The sequence below is a fragment of the Sus scrofa genome, chromosome Y, assembly GCF_054392235.1.
Source record: "Sus scrofa isolate SSC_HxYL_T2T_F1_AM1 chromosome Y, Sscrofa_HxYL_maternal_Yorkshire_Landrace_v2.0, whole genome shotgun sequence".
Taxonomy (NCBI): domain Eukaryota; kingdom Metazoa; phylum Chordata; class Mammalia; order Artiodactyla; family Suidae; genus Sus; species Sus scrofa.
The window spans coordinates 6,992,873-7,011,914 of NC_139402.1; the positions used below are offsets into that span (position 1 = coordinate 6,992,873).

At 41.8% G+C, this 19,042-nt stretch overlaps 1 protein-coding gene across 22 annotated transcripts in view; it reads right to left on the bottom strand.

Moving 5' to 3' along the window:
- Positions 1-19,042, bottom strand: part of LOC106506881 (pseudouridine-5'-phosphatase-like) — a 744,469-nt gene that overhangs the window by 237,612 nt on the left and 487,815 nt on the right. For 2 of the 22 annotated variants that reach the window (XR_014836054.1, XR_014836025.1), the window contains exon 13: positions 308-529. The exons of 19 other annotated variants lie outside the window; for them this stretch is intronic. The gene's annotated coding sequence lies outside the window, so the exon portion shown is untranslated. Of the gene's footprint in view, positions 1-307; positions 530-6,777; positions 6,901-19,042 lie in introns of all 22 variants that reach the window. One more of the 22 variants, XR_014836023.1, reaches the window with a different exon arrangement.

Consider the following 19,042-nt stretch of genomic DNA (forward strand, 5'->3'; position numbering starts at 1 on the left):
TGGAAATAAATTACATTTGGGCATCCATATACCCTCTTCAAATATGCAATCCAAATGAGAATATTTCCAGTGAGGCTAAAAATAATAAAACTCCATGTAATTTGAGAGGTGGGGAAGAATTTTAAAATGTATATTAGAACATCATAAAAATAGAGATAGGAGCTCTCCCAGAAGGCCTGTTTCTCTCTCCTGGAGTGTGATTTTAAGGAACGATGAGATAAGATGCCTCCGAGAAAGAGGATAATGATTTTAGAAACTAAAGCAATTCCCAGGATGGGTCTTTTGAGGGAAGGAGTTGTAACTATACCTTCAGCAAACTTCTGATGTCCCATTCGTCTCTGGGGCGTGGGTGGGGTGGAGACCTGCCCCCCAGTTAGAAGGTGCTCATACAGCATGAGTCCAAGACATATGTCAATTGACGGAGGAAAAGCAAAAATATACACAGTGGGATCGTGGACTTTCTCCATAGATTAGATGTGACTTCTTATAGCTATGGCTCTTTCTATCTTTTGAATTCTGTAAGCATTTTCTAGACAAAACAGAATATTTCATATACCCTTAGAATTCCATGAGCACATTAAATACCAAATATTAAAACCCCACAGCTACTATCACACTCAACAATGAAAACCTGAAAGCTTTTCCTCTAAGATGCAGTTCAAGACAGGATATCCACTCTGACCACTTTGATTCAACAATGGACTAGAAATCCAAGCCACAGCAATTATACAAGAAAAAGAAATAAAGGGCATCCAAATTGGGAAGAAAGAAAAAAATGATCACTTACTGCAGAGGGTATGATTGCCTAAGGAGGAAACCCTAAAGACATAACCAAACCAAAACGAAACAAAAACTCTTAAAACTGATAAATGCCATAAAGTTGCAGGATCCAAAATCAACACACAAAAATCAGTGGTATTTCCATACACAACTAATAAGCTATCCCAAAAGAGAATCAAGAAAACAAATCTCATTGAAAATACCATCAGACCTAAGATACAGCACAGGGAACTATATCCAATTTCTTCAAATAGAACAGGATGGAAGATAAAATGAGAAAAAGAATGTATGTATACGTATGACTGGGTCACTTTGCTGTACAGCAGAAACTGGCACAGCCTTATAAATCAACAATAATTTTAAAAAAATACCATCAGAAACAACAACATAGGAATACATTAACCAAAGAGATAAAAGTTTTGTACACGAGAAATGATAAAATATCAATGAAGGCAATGAATGAAAGCACAGATAAATGGAAGGATAGTTATGTTCATCAATTGGAAGACATAATATTGTTTAAAATGGCCATACCAGCCAAGTGATCTACAGGTTCAGTATAATCTCTATAAAAATTCAATGGCACTCTTTCTTTCTTCCTTCCTTCCTTCCTTCCCTCCTTCCCTCCCTCCTACCCCCTCCCTCCCTCCTTTCTTTCCTTCTTTCTTTTTCTTTCTTTCTTTCTTTCTTTCTTTCTTTCTTTCTTTCTTTCTTTCTTTCTTTCTTTCTTTCTTTCTTTCTTTCTTCTTTCCTTTAGGGCTGCACTCACGGCATTTGGAAGTTCCAAATGAATCAGAGCTACAGCTGCCAGCCTACACCACAGCTACAGCAATGCAGGATCCAGACTGCACCTGCAACCGACACCACAGCTCATGGCAACACCGGATCCTTAACCCACAGAGCAAGGCCACGTCCTTATGGATACTAGTTGGATTTGTTACTGCTGAGCCACAATGGGAACTCCATAATGGCATTCTTTTTAGAAAGTGAAAAAAAAAAAAATCCTAAAATTCATGTGGAACTACAAAGACCCACAGTGATCAGAAAAATCTTTCTCTAATGAAAGTGTGACATGAGGTCATGTACAAATTAGGAGGCCAGTGATGTAAGCTCCCCAACATTCTGGATATGCTCTGAAAATTGGTATAATTTACATCCTTCCAACAAGTCCCTATTGTTTTCCTGTAGCCTGAAATGATCCTTAAAATCCAGAATTTCAAACTTGAGGTACTTTGTGATTTTAGGTAACATATAACCATAAATATTCATGACCAATAGGAATGAGTTTCTTCAAGAAGAAAAAAAATAAATAAATCCAAGATTCCACTGAATACAGAATTGGTTCTAACCTCAGAATAAATGGGATTACTCATAAGAATATTGAATTACAATCAATTATGGCTTCCAAGTACAGTGATGGCTTGCAGATAGAAATGTTTCAAATGCTTAGGCTTTTTGTTTGTGTCTGACATTTTGAAATGATCTGAACATTTTGCAAAGTTTCAATAAAATGCCATCATGAGTTTCTTATTTCTATAGATACCTTTGTCATATTTAATGAAGCTGGCAGTGAACCTCCATTAATTCAAAACAGACTTGATGAGTATGGGAGACAGGGAGTAACATTTTGAGACCAATTTTTCTCATCCTACAAACGGGGAATAATGAGGATTTTGGAATTTTGTCAGCCACATTTACAATAGTGCCACTTTTTAGTTTAAACATATGTGTTGAACCACTCTCTGTAAACTAGATAATCAACAAGGACCTATTACATAGCACAGAGAAATCTACTCAGTATCCTGTGATGACCTATATGAGAAAAGAATCTGAGAAGGGACAGATATATGTGTATGTATAAATAACTCACATTACTGTACACTTGAAACTAACCCCATACTGTAAATCAACTACACAGCAATGTAAAATAAAAGTTAAATTTAAAATGCGTTGAGGAGTTCCTTTCATGGCTCAGTGGGTAATGAACCTGACTGGTATTCATGAGGATGTGGGTTCGATCCCTGGCCTTGCTCACTGAGTCGGGGATCCAGGGTTGCCGTGAGCTATGGGTACAGCCCTAAAAAAAAAAAAAGGAAAAAAAGCATTGAATTAGCACATTGCATTTATCACCAAGGAACTTATATCAAACCCTTACAATGTCAATTATTTCACTCTGTATATATGATACACACATACACGGGAGATAGAGAGAAAGATTTTGCTATTGTCCTTGAGCACTTTTGAAGGTCTCATTAACTAGAAGGACAAGCAAAGAACACAGTGGCACGACTGCATAAATCATGTGTCTATTTCCAAAGAAGATGCCGTACCCTGGGTCACCTCCGTAAGCTATAACCATCACAATTTATATGTGTATACATGTGAGATCACACACTCTGTATGTATGATGTCACATATCTGTATATCTATGCACCTCTCTCTATAAATGCATAGACAGATGGACATATAGGTAGGTGGATGGATGGGTGGATGGATGGCTAGATGGACAGGTAGGCAGATGATAGATAGATGGATAGATAGACAAAGAAGATAGGTGAACTGGCTGGCTGGCTGGCTGGCTGGCTGGATAGATGGATGGAAAGACAGATGATAGATAAGTAACAGATGGATGGATAGATAGATGATAGATAGATAGATAGATGATAGATAGATAGATAGATGATAGATAGATAGATAGATAGATAGATAGATAGATAGATAGATAGATAGATAGATAGATAGTTCTCTATATATCCTATTGTCTCTCTCTGGAGAGTCCAGATTCACACAATGACCTTTGATTTTAATCCATGAACTAATATGAAATATTTCAACAGAGTAACATTGTGTCTCAGTGGAGATGGAGACAAGCCCCAGCATTTCTTTCCTTTTTCCTGTTGCTGACTTGCTATTAATAACAAGGTAACCAAAGCAGCAATGAGCAGGTAACTCCCCCTAAACCACCAAGTCAAGAGTGAGAAGGGTGGGAGCAGTGATTTCAGAGAGGAAGCTTCTCTGGTTGCTGTGACTAATACCTTTCACCCCAAGGAGGTGGGATCTGGCTTTCAGACCACCAAGGTTGTCCATTCGAGTCAGGTTCAAACCCTGATCTGTGCCTTGGACCAGAAAGCAGCCAGGATCCAGGACCTAGACTATTTGCAAGATATACCAGAAGAGAGAGGTGTACGTCTTTGGGGGGGGGGGCAGAGGAAAGAGACACTCACTGACCCCCACTCACAGCTGTTCACCCCACAGAACACTTCTGAATCTGCACCCAAAGTACAGCCCCTTGGGCTGGAAATGCCTCTGCTTAATCCTATTTCTTTCCCTCTCCTCCTGAGAGAAGAAAGATGAGCTTTGGACCAGCAATGTCTAACAAATAAACTGCATCTACCTTAATCTTTCCTTGATAGATGCTGTTCCCCCCAACACACACTTTTATTTTTTATTTTTAGGGCCACACCCAAGGCATATGGAAGTTCCCCCAGGCTAGCGGTCGAATCAGAGCTGCAGCTGCCTGCCTGCACCACAGCCGTAGCAACGCAGGATCCAAGCTGTGTCGGCGACCTACACCCCAGCTAACAAGTATGAGCAAGGCCAGGGATGGAACCCGCATCCTCAAGGATGCTAGTCAGGTTCATTACCTGCTGAGCCATGAAGGGAACTCCACTAGTCAGAATCTTAACCCACTGAGCCACAAATGGAACTCCCTTGCCTTTCTTAAGAGTCACTTTTAGGTACATTTTAAAAAAGAAAAAAGACATAGGGAACATCAATGATTCTCAACCTTGGGGAGAGTGTGCCCCCCCACCCCTGGCCTCAAGGGGGTACCTGGCAGGGCCTGAAGACATGTTTAGTTCTCACACCCAGGGGGAGGTTGATTCCTGCTGTTTTCTGGTGGATGGAGGCTGCCTACCATCCTGCAATGCACAGGACACCCCACAGCCAAGGATGGCCCAACCTCAACTGTCAACTCAAGGCTGAGAAACAGTGCTGGACTGCAGACACCGAACTCGGACTCACGGTGAAGGAAGCATCCCAAGAGAATTCACAGGAGCCCTGGCTCCCTTGGTCCTTTACACTAAATCTGACGTGTGTGTGGGATCCTTGCAATGCCTAGAATGTTTAAAAACAGTTCCTTTTCTTTCTTTCTTTCTTTTTTTTTTTTTTTTTTTGCCTTTTCTAGGGCCGCTCCTGCGGCATATGGAGGCTCCCAGGCTAGGGGTCTAATCGGAGCTGTAGCCGCCGGCCTACACCACAGCCACAGCAACGTGGGATACAAGACGCGTCTGCAAACTATACCACAGCTCACAGCAATGCCGGATCCTTAACTCACTGAACAAGGCCAGGGGTCGAACCCCCAACCTCGTGGTTCCTAGTCGGATTCATTAACCACTGTGCCATGATGGGAACTCCCCTAAAAACAGTTTCTGTCCTCTAATTCCATTTTTTTTTTTTTTTTTTGCTTTGGTTTTGCTTTAGAGAACCTTTAAAAATCCTCAGGGGTGTCCCAGGAGCTGAGGGCACAAAGGTAATTACAATAAACAAGATAAAATAAAATAACATATCAGGCGATGCGTGAACTCTGGTGGAGGAAGAAAGCCCACACTGCAAACCCAGCTGATTTAACCCCAGGGCGATCCCAGGCTCTGTGGAGCCAGGAGAAGGAATTAACTCTCCTAAGGAAGCTCGGGCATCTTCAGAAAGTTGGTGCCTTGAATGCGGGCCTTAGGGGATGGATGGAGGGTACCAGATGAAAGAGTTGAAAAGCAGGAAGCCGGATGGTGAATGCAAACTCAGTGACTCTTGAGACGTGAGATGCAGTGTGGGGGGAGTGGGGGGAGATCAAACTCAGCGGGGCGGCGGAATCAAACACAGGCTGCATTGTCACGGTTCTAAATGGGACTGGCAGCCTGGGAAGTTCACACAGTGACCTCAGACGCCACTTTCCAAATGTGTGTCAGTCACAAAAGCAAGAGCCTAAGCAAATATTTTTTTTCCTCTTATTATTTTGCAATGAAAGAGCTGGTTTCTTGCCATTGTTGGGTGTCCGGCAAATACGTCTTTCATTTGCGTTGCATTTTCTTTAGTTCTTAACTTCAAGGAGAGTAAACAGCTTTCAGGAGATGTTACAAAAACTGGGGATGCTTTTCTGTAGCTGCACATTGCCCTGTGGACCCCCTTAATGGGCTGGGGGCATGAACTGTGGAGAAGGGTTTAAATCCAGAAGGCGATTTTGGCAGAGCAAGCCAGGAACACCAGTCTGCTGTCCTGTGGATGGTCAGTCTGTCCCCTAAGGCTCCAGTCTCAGCTCTGTGTCTGGGTTAAAGATTTCTGGGTTTCCTGCGAGAATGTTCTGTTCCTCCCATGAGTTTCTACAAGTTACTGCTTCTGCCTGAACAGCTCTCTCTTCTCGCTCAGAAAGAGTTTTGCACCTGAACCCTGTCCATCCCTCTCTTACCTTCCCGCTCTGTCCTATGACCAGGGCAGTTTCTGAAAAACCAGTTCTAGGTTCCTCTGAAAGGTCCCAGCAAGACAAGCGAGTGATAAGGACAAAAACAAGCCAGCAGACAGGAGAGGGAGGGAGAGGGAGAAGAAGAGAAGAAAAGGGACGAGAAGAAATAAAGGAAGGAGAGGAGGAAAGAAGGGAAGGAAGGAGAAAAGAAAGAAGGTAGGAAAGAAGGAAGGAAGAGAAAGAAAGGAAAGGAAATATGTAAGGAAAAGAAGGAAGGAGGAAGGGGAGGGAGGAAGGAAGGAGGGAAAGGAAGGAAGGAAGGAAGGAAGGAAGGAAGGGTGGGTGAGTCTCACCTCCTCTGCCCAGCCCTCCCTCTGCAGTCTGGTACCCAGGCCCTTCTCCCTCTTTGGTCTGGTACCCAGGCCCTTCTCCCTCTGCCATCTGGTACCCAGGCCCTCCTCCCTCTGCTGTCTGGTACCCAGGCCCTCCTCCCTCTGCCGTCTGGTACCCAGCCTACCCTCTGCAATCTGTGATGCCCTTACCTGCTGTTATCTCCCATCTCCAACAGCCAGGCCAACTCCTCTGCCTCCTCAGAGGTATGTCAGATCTGTTTCTGCCTCCTCCAAGTTCAGGGCTGGATGAGAGGATGGTCCCCTGTTTGTCATCTAGATGCAGGGAAAGGCATGGCCTATTTCTGCTTGTGACCAGAGAGCAAATCCAGGGGAGCCTTCACACAGCCCCACCCCAGCCAATCCCCTCCTCAGCTGCAGTCTCCATCTCCCTGTCGGCCACTGGCTCTGCAGAATCAACAGAGGCCATCAAGCTCAAAAAACTCCTTGAAAGGAACCACCATTGCTTGAGAAGATGCAAGCACATGTAGTGTGATGGCCGGGGAGGCTCGTGAGAGGCTGAGCTGCTTACTTCTTAGCTTCTTATTTGCTAGCCTTGTTATGGAAGTACAGAGGTGTGGAACACTCTGTATTAGGAGGAGAGATTGGGCAGGAGGTGATATGTGCATCATAAAGAGGAGGGAGCAGAGGCACCTGGTGGTCAGTTTGGGCTGTGGTCACGGTCACAGTGTGCTGGGCGTCTCCACGTCATTCTTCACGGAACTGAGAGCAGTCAGACGTGATCTCTTTATGGCCTGGGCAATTCCTGCGAACCAGCACAGGATCTCATTCTGACATGTACCGAATCATTATGGCCAAGAATGTGGTTGTAAAATCATGAGGCAGATGTCTGTTACACATTTCATGGCCAAACAGTATATGGTGTAGACCACGGATAGTTAGATGTAGATAGATAATAGAGATAGATAAATATATAGGTGATAGACAGATAGACAGATAAATAGGTAGACAGAGAGACAGACGGATAGATAAATAGATAGAGACAGACAGATAGATAAATAGGTAGATAGATGATAGATAGATGATAGAGACAGATATATAGATACAGATAGATAGGTATAGATAGACAGATGAATAGATAGGGATGGATGGATAGATAGACGGATAGATGGGGATAGATGATAAATTGATGACAGATACATAGAGTAAATGATAGATAGGTAGAGAGATGACAGATTATAGATAGAACACATGACAGGTGTCAGATGATAGCGCCTCACTCTCAATGGAATGGTAAAGGGATCATAAAGTTAATATGGAAATTATCAGTGGAAATTTTAAAAAGCTAGAGTACAACATCAGGAGGCGATGCTTTCCTTAGCGTTCTTTCTGAAGACACTCCTTTCCCGTTTTTACCCTAGACTCAAGTGCCTCTATGGTACCACAATGATTGATGGCCGTGACGGCAAGGCTGCGGCTGTGCAAATTCCTAATACATCTCCTTGCGTTGTCAAAGAAATACTAAATTATGAATTCACTCTGGATGGACGTGAGATTAATTGTCGTTGTCGTTTATAGCCCAGTAACTACGCGGTATTTATTTGGGGGAAGATCCCAGGGGCTGTCAGCCTTCATTTAGCTGTAAAAGGCGGTACTAGGTGACCCTGTGAGAAAGCAAACGGTAAAGAAAGTCAGGTGATGTGGGTGACTCATTTCTTTTTTCGGCTTTCCTCTGTTTTTTTTTTTTTTTCAATTTTAACTTGATTTTTAAGAATAAAGGGAATGCACATCCATCGCAGGAAAACTCTCGAAATAAAAACACGGACATGACCCAAGACCCACAGCCTGTGTACAGGTGCGGATGTGTCTATACGGATGGATGCATATATACGTTTATACATATTATGTTTCCACAAGGGGTAGATACTATACACGTTCCTCTGCATTTTGACGTCTCTTTAAACAGCTGATCTAGGAAAACTTTCCGTTTCATCCCAGATACAGCACTGCATCAGAGGAATCTTTTTGGGGGGAAGGAATCATACTTTCTTTGACTAATCCCCAATCAGGTCCACTGAGGTGGTTTCACGTCCTTGGTATTATAAATCGCGTCAAAATGAGCCTCTTTGCTGAGCTGCGTGCACGTATCTGACTCTAAGTCCAGCATGAATAACCAGACTTGAATTGCCAGGCCACATAGTTTCCTAAAGAGATCAGGCCAGTTTACATCTCCACTAAGAACTCCTGTTTTCCTACTTCTTTGCCAATACTGTATATATTTCTGAATCCTTTGAGCGTCCTCAAAACAACAGGGTGAAAAGATGACCCTGGCACGTCTCTATATCTACATCTCTATATCTCATTGTTTTAACATTCCTGTTAATATTATGAATGTGGTTGGGCAATTTTTCCTATTTTTCTGAGCAAACAGTATTTATTTATTTATTCTTCTGTGAAGTATCATTCACATCCCTGGTCCATTCTTTCTGCTGGGATCTTGGTCTCTCATAAAATTGAAAAAAAAAAAAAAACTCTTTCAAAAGCAGGCATATTTTTATTTCTATTTTTACTTTTTCTCTTTATAGCTGCACCCATGGCATGTGGAAGTTCCTAGGCTAGGGTTCACCTTGGAGCTGCAGCTACTGGTTTATGACACAGCCATGGCAACACTGTATCCTTAACCACTGAATGAAGCCAGGGATTGAATTTACATCCTCCTGGATACTAGTCAGGTTCTCAACCTGCTGAGCCACAATGGGAACGCCAAGATTTTTTTTTTTAATGGTTTTTATTTTTTCCATTATATTGGTTTACAGTTGTTCTGTCAATTTTCTACTGTACAGCAAAGTGACCCAGTCACACATGCATATATACATTCTTTTTCTCACATGATCATGCTCCATCAAAAGTGACTAGATACAGTTCCCAGTGCTATACAACAGGATCTCATTGCTTATCCACTCCAAAGGCAATAGTTTGCATCTATGAACCCCAGATTCCCAGTCCATCCCACTTCCTCCCCCTCCCCCTTGGCAACCACAAGTCTGTTCCCCAAGTCCCTGAGTTTCTTTTCTGTGTTCCAAGATTGTTGTTTTCAAATATTATCCCATCCCTGCTCGTCTGAGTGTTTTTCCCCCCTTTATCTTAAATCTTTCACCTAGGTACACTTTTCCTTGTTGGAAGGAATGAGCTTGTGTTCCCCCACCTCTACAAACTGTTAGCTATTTTTGATACATTACACACAGGGGTGGGTGAGTGTTCTAGGTGTCTGGGATTGGTTTGAATTGCTATCTATTTAAAAATACAATTTCAATGCATACTGGGGCCAATTTCAGGATTCTCTATTCTTTCACTGAACTGTCCAATCACACATCTCCCCTCAACTTTTTATTAATATTGCTGAATGCCATGCTTTGATATATACTATGATGTATTAATATGTTCTACCAGTTCTGATTTAAGGTCTACAAGTTCATATGTATTAAGAGCATGTGTAAAAGCTCTGAGGATTATCAAAGATTTTCTTTAAAAAGCAACAGCAGATGTAGGAGATCCTCTATATAGCACTGAATACAATTACTGAATTTTCTTTTTCTTTTTTTTTTTTTTTTTTTGGCTTTTTAGGGCCACACCCGTGGCATAAGGAGGTTGCCAGGCTAGGGGTCTAATCGGAGCTACAGTTGCCAGTCTACGTCACAACCACAGCAACATCAGATCCAAGGTGCATCTGCAACCTACACTACAGCTCACGGCAATGCTGGATACTTAACCCACTGAACGAGGCCAGGGATGGAAGCTGCAACCTCATGGTTCCTAGTTGAATTCGTTTCCCCTGCGCCAGGAGGGGAACTCCTTACATTTTTTTTTCCAATTACTGAACTTTCATAGGTTCCAAGAGCCTTTTAGATCACATCAGCATCTGCCCTTTATCATCTCCTCCTTCCCAATTGGCATTCCCTGTTTCTGTCTTTTGCATAACTGAATTGTCCACTCCTTTCACAGCAATGTTAACTCATAACACAGGGCACCCACTTTCACAGGAATTTCTTTAGTGTTCCCATTGGAATTCAAGGCGGTGTTTCATGGCTGAAAATAGTGACTTTTTTCATAATAAAATGGTCCTCTTTTTTCTATTTTTTGAAATAATGATTTTTATTGTTTCCATTACAGCTGGTTTACAGTGTTCCGTCCATTTTCTCCTGTACAGCAAGGTGACCCCGGCACACACACGTATGCATTTTTTTTCTCCCATGATCATGCTCCATCATAAGTGACGAGATACACTTCCCAGTTGATACAGTTCCCAGTTGATACAGTTCCCAGTTGGATACCGTTGCCAGTATTGGTTCTTTTTGATTACTCATTTGAGCGGGAGGAGACAGTGAATTTTACCAGCTTTGTTTGGGCCACGTACTGCTTCCCTCGACTTACGTCCTCTGTGATTTATGATCCTGGTGCCTGGCATTTATAGATAGGGAGCCATTCTTGAATTTTATGGAAGGAACCTGGTTAGAGCTTCATCATAACTTTGACATTCAATAATTCTACAGGGCACTTATGCTGCAGTGTACAGAATATGGGCATCAATGCTGATGCAGGTCTGGGGCGTCTGAACAGAATTGTGGTGCGTGATCTCCGTGGTGCTGGGTTGGTTGATTTTTATCACCCAGTCAGGTGTTCACGTGAATGGTGGGCAGTGGGCACGAGGAAAAGAACTAGACAAGCCCCTGTCTCACCACACAGAACCCAGAGGGGACTTTCATCTCACCTTGCTCATCAATAAACTAATTTGTGCTGGTTCTTGGTCCTCGTCCTCTAAGATTATTTTCATATTTATTTATTTAGGCCATGTCCATGGCACGCAGAAATTCCTGGGCCAGGGATCAAACCTGTATCACAGCAATGACCTGAGCCAAAGCAGTGACAACACTACACCCTTAACCACTGCGCCGCCAGGGAACTCCCTATTTTAATTTTATTGAAATTATTTAAAAAATTTTTCTTTTTACAGCTGCACGTGCAGCACATGAAAGTTCCCAGGCTAGGGGTTGAATCAGAGCTGCAGCTACCAGCCTACACCGCAGTCTGAGGCAATGCCAAATCCTTAACCCACTTAGTGAGGCCAGGGATTGAGCCCGCATCCTCCAGACACTATGTTGGGTTCTTAACCCGCTGAGCCACAAAGAAAACAACTATTTTTATTTTTTATTTTACTGAGGGCTTTTAAACATATAATGTGATTTTTACATCATCTGAATGATGTAACCTCTGTAAATGTTTTGACTAAATTTATTTGAACACTTTGGAAATTTCATATGCTTGTCTGAGGACAAATGCCTAAATTTTAATTCATTGGAACTCAAAAAAATTGAATCCCTGGAGTGATGAGAGTAGGAATTCTATTTGCCTATTCCCACTATTCCCCGCCCCCAGATATTTGATCATATTTCCCTTTAAATGTTGCAGGGTGAAGCAGACTCTGAAATGTTAAATTCATGCTTCACGCAATGACCAAGAATATGAATTTATTCCAATGATAACACATCACAAGACAAATCTTGGAAAAATATTAAGAATGAGTCAAAGAGTTCCCACAATGGCTCAGTGGTAATGAACCTGACTAGTATGCACAAGTACGTAGGTTTGATCCCTGGCCTTGCTCAGTGGGTTAAGGATCCAGCATTGCCGTGAGCTGTGGTACAGGTCACAGATACAGATCAGATCCCACATTGCGGTGGCTGTGATGTAGGCTGACCGCTGTAGTTCTGATTCAACCCCTAGCCTGGGAACATCCATATGCTGTGGGTGTAGCCCTAAAGATAAAAATAAAATAAAAAAGAATGAATCAAATATCATTAAGTGGAAAAGCATAGCAATTATCGTCACTTTTACGTGGCCCGTACAAGTGGTACCATAATGCTACATTTTCACTTTTTAACAAAGAACATATTAAATTCTGCATTTTTGCTGTTATATATATATTTTTAACTTTGAGAATTAAAAAAGAAGGTTTATGGACTTTTCTCATACAAAATGTAAGTTAATTATTAGCACTTACACTTTCACCATACTGCCTTACATCTCAGGGATAGAGTAGAAAGAAACATGTCTGAAATACCCCATGAGCTTCTAACGCAGTGGAGAGACCCTGGTTATTAAAGATATAGCCCTACAACTCAATAAATAAAATCAGAGATCTCTTGTGGCACAGCAGGTTAAGGATCTGGTGTTGTGACTGCAGCAGCTCAGGTCTGATCCCTGGTTTGATCCCTGACCTGGGAACCTCAGCATGCCATGGGCATGGCCAAAAAATTAAATAACCATGAGGGCAAATGTAGCTCAGAAGAATTTTTTTTTTTTTCATTAAGGGCCACACCTGCAGCATATGGAATTTCCCAGACTAGTCCTTGAATCGGAACTACAGCTGCTGGCCTGCACCACAGCCACAGCAACACAGGATCCGAGCCACATCTGCGACCTACACCACAGCTCACGGAAACACAGGATCCCCTACCTACGGAGTGAGTCCAGGGATCGAACCTGCATCCTCATGGATGGATACTAGTTGGATTCGTTTCCGCTGCACCACAATGGGAAGTCCCCAGAAGAATATTTGGAAGGATGAGTGCCATTTAGACCCAGAGGTCACTCTTGCTTAGCAATTGTATGAAATAATTGGGCAAAGAGTAAAATGTCAACTATAGTTTTAGCATAGCTTTTGTTGAGTGATCTAGATAGCAGGCACTAGGAGTTCCTACTGTGGCTCAGTCAGTGAAGGACCTGACATTGTTTCTGTGAGGATGAGGGTTCAATTTCTGGCCTTTGCTCAGTGGGTTAAGGATCCAGGGTTGCCATGCGTTGCAGTGTAGTTCGAAGTTGCAGCTCAGATATGGCATGGCTGTTGCTTTGGAGGTAGGCCTACAGCTCTGATTTGACCCCTAGATGGGAACCTCCATATGCCACAGGTATGGCCCTTTAAGGAAAGGGGAGAAAAGAGAAAAAGAAAAGAAAAAGAAAAGAAATGCAATAAAGCAGAAATATGTCTCTTCCACAAAGCTCTACACTTTCTGAATCATACTCGTAGGAAACATAGAAGGTTTATTCATCCTTTTGGCGCATCTGATATGAAATAATTTATCGTGCAATCTGTTCTCTGCTCACTCCACAGATATTTACTGAGAGCAAGGAATGTTCTCTAATGCCCAGTGTACAGGCATGAGACGAGCATTTTCTGTATGGGCCTCATCTGAGAACTGGGGAGGTAAATTAAAATATTCGAGGTAGATTAAAATATTCTCATTCCATGCCACCAACGCAGAAGGTGGGTGTGTGAAAAGGCCATGAGTGCAAGAGGCTCCATTAAATTGTGGAGCCAAAGAGTTTGTATCCTGTGTCACAGGCTCCCCTGCCATGGCTTTTTTTCATGTCAACATGGCTCTAAGGAGTTAGCACCGGCTTGCAATCATGGAATTGACGTCTGGAGAATTTGAAGGACTAGATTCACGACCAGCGAGTCGGCCTGTCCTCTCCTGTCAGAGCTGTCTACCCATCCTTACATGATATCACACCCCATCATGGGTATCTAAAAAGCATCTTTTAGGGGCAAGCCATTCATGCAACCTCTATAATGTCTCCTGTAAGTGCATTTTCTCCTTTATCTCTTCTGTTATGGAGGTCACCATGGGGCCCTCTCTGCTCTAAGATTTAATGGGGAGGTTAAAAGGGATTTGATAATATGGGTGATTACATGGAGTCCCACCGCATGGGCATACATCATTATTTTGTGCACAAAAAAAAAAAAAAAAAAAAAAAAAAAGCAAAAGTCTAGAGGACTGCTTTCATCAACATCGGGCAACTCCTGACAATCTTAAAAGACCTCCCTCTGAAAATGAAACAAAAGAAAGCAAACAGATGGTGGTCCTGAGCTGGCAGATGCAAGTCCTCTTTCACTCCAAGGGCCCTAGTGGTAACTGATTCCTCGATCTTAGAGGCAGTAATCAACGTTGGCGTGACTCAGACAGAAAAACACAGGCAAAGGACACGGAACGCATGGGCCTATAACGTTATGGATTCTCTGTTCAGGACTGAATAGGTCTCATTGTGATGACCCAGAGTAGCCCTTGACGTACGATAGAAAAGTCTTCAGTTAAAAGTTCAACTGTCCTTGACCTTCCTGTGAAAACACAGAAGGAGAAAGTGGGGAGACCTCCCTAAAGGTCTCCCTTCTTCAAGTTGACCAGGCAATTGTTTGCTTTGTATAACTCGGGCTTTAGCTTTTCAAGGTAATTTGGGAAAAAGAATTGGGATATATTTTTACCTACAAAAGGTTCACTGGTTTCTGGCATAAAAATTTCATTTGTAAATAGCTGAAAGAAAGATCAAGGGGAAAATGGAAAAACACTGCTCCCACGCTCTCTACCAACATTGCTACATGCTTTTTTTTTTTTGACTCTATTATTTGAGAAATATTTTTGAGATGAGTTATATTTTTTTGGATGAATTCCTCCAAGGTGCTCTCTTTTGTTAGAGTTGTTCTTTACCACCAAATGGAGTAAAAATGCTGTCGGTACAGGTGCAAGATGGGCAGGTCTTTGGAAAAGTCCCTTCCATTGAGTCTCTTTGCAGTCCTATGCTTGGCCAGTGTCCCCTGCTGGTTCCCCCTTATGCTCACAAGAAACACCCCCTCTAGACATCAAGAGCATCTGCTCAGAAATTTAAATCAAAACTACAATGAGGTACCACCTCGCACCGGTCAGAGTGGCCATCATTACAAAGTCTACAAATAACAAATGCTGGAGAGGGTGTGGGGAAAAGGGAACCCTCCTACACTGTTGGTGGGAATGTCAATTGGTGCAGCCACTATGGAGAACAGTGTGGAGGTTCCTCATAAAACTAATAGTAGAGTTACCATGTAATCCAGCCATCCCACTCCTGGGCATATATCCAGACAAAACTATAAACTGAGAAGATCCATGCACCCCTATGTTCATAGCAACACTATTCACAAGAGCCAAGACCTAAATGTCCATCAACGGAGGAATGGATGAAGAAGACGTGGAATATATGTATATAATAGAATATCAGTCACAAAAAAGAATGAAGCAATTCCATCTGCACAACATGGTTGGGTCTAGAGATTACCATACTCAATGAAGTAAGGCAGATAAAGACACATACCATATGACATCACATATATGTAGAATCTAAAATATGACACAAACGAACTTATCTATGAAACTGAAATAGACTCACAGACACAGAGAACAGACTTGTGGTGGCCAAGGGGGGTGGGGGGAAGCGGGTGGGAGGTTAGGGCTAGGGGATGCAAACTATCTCATTTACAACAGATTAGCAATGGGGTTCTACTGTTCAGCACAGTTTACTGTGCTAAACTGTAGCGGAAAAGAATACGAAAAAGAATATATACATTCCTGAATCACTTTGCCGTACAGCATAAGTTAAGGCAACATTGTAAATCAACTATACGTCAATAAAATAAATTTTTAAAATAGAGCACCTTTTCCGACGTTACTGCGGTTTTCCTAAAAGGTGAAACTTGATTAAATCTGCTTGCCTTTGAAACCTCGGTGGGTACCACAGAAATCTTTCCTCCGGAGACGGAGCCAAACCTCCTGAAGTGGATTAAGTAACAGACTGAGCAAAGAGGGACGCTGTTGTATTAAGTAGCAATACTATTACTGGCATTATTTGTAAGCCTCCATGATTTCAGACCAAACATGCTTCTCAAGATGATTTTTAACCTATACAGAAATATTTCCATCTATATTTTGAGGTGCTCTCTGCTTTCAGCGATTCCAAGAACATCGCCTGCTTCCCTGGGGTTATTTATGGTTTCTTTTGGGAGTTTCATGCCCTATACAGTGAGTCCTACCACAGTGGTCCAGGCATCATAACTGATAGCATGTGTCTAAAGAGGGAACTTTTATCCTCAAAATTGTCAAAATCTGTGAAATACACATAACTCCTGGAAAATCCATTGATAGGGGTTTCCGATTTCATACTTTACTCTGTTACCCAGACTTTAATTAAAGAAACCTACATGTAACTCCGAGCTGTAGTTAAAGAAACGTATATGAGTCCAGGTAGCTGGTTATGAGATTCTATTCTAAGTAAATATACACATTATGGGAAATACAGGCTCTGCTTCATTCAACCCTCCAGCAACCTGTTGGATCATTTTATGGATTTAAAAAAAAAAAAAAAAAAGGTGTGGAGAGATGGAATAACATGCCCAGAGTAGCATTTATAACAAATGATGGGACCAGGACAGGAATCTCATTTGCAAAACTGGGCCATGCTGTTCACCTAACATTCTCTCCCCTTTCAAAGTCACAAGGTTTATGCAGGTCTGTGTGGTTTACCAGCAGGGAGAGGCAATAGTTCTCTTTGCTAAACTGGATTTTCCATCTTATTGGTACAACTATTTCATTTAGAAGTACTTGGGGTAAAAAGAATACATGGAATAAAGCCAAAAGAAAAAAAAAAAAAAGACATCCAAATAGCTAAATACACACACACACACACATAATATTTTAAATAGAAATGTTTATATAACACAAATATGTTGATTTGTTCATATATATACATATTATTATATACAATGTGCATTGACACACATTTATATTACACATATTATGTGTATTCTATACATCTTTTTTGCTCATTGTGACCTTCATGTTGTATGTTTCTAGAATATATATTGTGTATATAATATGTTATATATATTATATACATATTTTAAAGGGTCCTCAACTTGCTTCGTCTCAAGGAAATGAAAATTAAAACCACTACATACCAGAATGACTGAATCACTAAAATTTGGTAAGACTGGCAACATCAAATGTGGAGAAAATGTGCATTAACTGGCCATCTATCGGCGTCTGCTGACCCCAAAGCATATTTTAAAAGAGAAATTTTTCAAATGGAGTGGGTGTTTTCTGCTACCAAGGCTGCGAAGGAATCCAGCCCATGGTCTCTTCGGTCTCTTCGTGGAACCAACGAAGAGCAGCGTCTGAGCAAATATTACATTTGCTGTTTCACCACAGAAATGCTCCAGCTCAGACCCAGAATTGCGTTCAGATTTAATCATCCTTATCTAAACCCAATCACTGACTGCAGTTTAAACTAATTTGCTCTGCATTAAAACTTCACAGGGAAAGAGAATTTTCCTCCTGATAACCGGGCATCGACAGATAGTAAGTTAAACTCATAGAGAAAAAAAACCATACAGACTTCGTACCAGGTGGTTTTCTATCACACATTTCAAGGCTGTGTTTTATTCCCTCCTAGCTGAGGAGCAAAGAATGTTTCCATGTATCTTGGAAATGACTGAGCCTGCCTTTTTAAATAAAGAGAAAAAAAGTACAAGCATGTTACATCTGATGTCATCTCTGCTGGCCCTTCAGCCTCCTCTGAACTTCACTCACTTTGTAACACACTGGTTCGGAAACAAGCTAACACTCCCTACCTCCACGGATTACCCATCACCAGGTCTAATCTTTGCTTACCATTTAACTATCCCTATAGTTCTGTGTTTCTATACCTGTGCCACTTAACTATCCCTATAGTTCTGTGTTTTTATACCTGTTCCGTAAGACACTTGATTATAAGGTACCCCAGGTTAATTTAACTCTAGGACTGGGTATTTTAAAGCAAACGTTTAGCTGACTGACATATGCACGGATTTTCTTGAGTTCTTCATTTCTGGTTAGTAATGCCTTAGTCTGTGGTGGGGCAGAAAGGGTCCCTCCATTTGTCTCTGAAGCAACAGCACACACAGTATGTCACTGGTCCTTTCCATCTGTACAAACAGAAATGCCTTTTTTTTTTTTTAACACAACCAGCCAGCATTTTTTAGTGTTTACGTATTTTTCATTTTTATTGAAGTATTATTGATTTAAAATGTTGTGTTAATTTCTGTTGTACAGTAAAGCAATGCCATTATATATACACACTTTTAAAATATCCTTTTCCAGTATTGTTTATCAGAGGACATTGAATATAGTTCTCTATGCTACACAGTAGGATCTTACTGACTAGCTCTTCCATGTATAATAGCTTATATCTGTGAACACACCAACCTCCCACTCCATCCCGCCCCCAAATCCCCCCCTTGGCAACCACAAGTCTGTTCTCCAGGTCTGTGAGTCTGAGAAACACTTCTCTCTCTCTCTCTTTTTTTTTTTTTTTTTTTAAATCTTTTTAGGGCTGCACCCAAGGCATATGGAGGTTTCCAGGCTAGGGGTCAAATCAGAGCTGTCACTGCTGGCCTATACCACAGCCACAGCAATACAGGATCCAAGCTGCATCTGCAACCTACACCACAGCTCACAGCAATGCCAGATCCTTAATCCATGGAGTGAGGCCAGGGATTGAACCTGGATCTTCATGGATGCTCATCAGATTCGTTTCCGCTGAGCCACAACAGGAACTCCAG